We start from the raw sequence: 741 nt of genomic DNA, 5'->3' as shown, positions 1-741 counted from the left end.
TGCAGCATGTTAAATACAGCAGCCAATTGAACTCACAGGGAGTTTGAAAGAGAACTCGATGGCGGTAGGCTATAGCAGTTATTTGTTCAGACCCATAACCATTCAATCTCTGTGAAGAAAAATGACAGCTGTCTGCATCTTATTCTAGTCCTATATTATTCAAGCATGTCATTACAATGATGAACATGAAGACAACTAAACTTATTTCATTTAAACTCAAATTCGGAAGTCTATAATTGTAACTTTGTAGGCCGCATGTCCTGCACTAGCATCACATTCTTTCCCAGCTTCATGGTTTGAATGAGGGGTGTAATTCCAGTCCATATAATACAGTATAATACAATAAAGGACAGTAATACAGTCAGTTCAAAAAGTTTAGCCTACTGGAGCAAGTTTCATTCATTTACCCAGGAGAGCATAGCTACATCTATGGGCTTTTATGTTTTCTGTCGTGTGTAATGTGCAGTAGACTATATACAGTGAGGGAAAAAAGTATTTGATCCCCTGCTGATTTTGTACGTTTGCCCACTGACAAAGAAATGATCAGTCTATAATTTTAATGGTAGGTTTATTTGAACAGTGAGAGACAGAATAACAACAAAAAATTCCAGAAAAACGAATGTCAAAAATATTATAAAATGATTTGCATTTTAATGAGGGAAATAAGTATTTGACCCCTCTGCAAAACATGACTTAGTACTTGGTGGCAAAACCCTTGTTGGCAATCACAGAGGTCAGACA

This window comes from Salmo trutta, chromosome 25 (genome assembly GCF_901001165.1).
Source record: "Salmo trutta chromosome 25, fSalTru1.1, whole genome shotgun sequence".
In the NCBI taxonomy this organism is placed as follows: Eukaryota; Metazoa; Chordata; class Actinopteri; order Salmoniformes; family Salmonidae; genus Salmo; species Salmo trutta.
Note: the sequence above shows the minus strand (reverse complement) of the source record.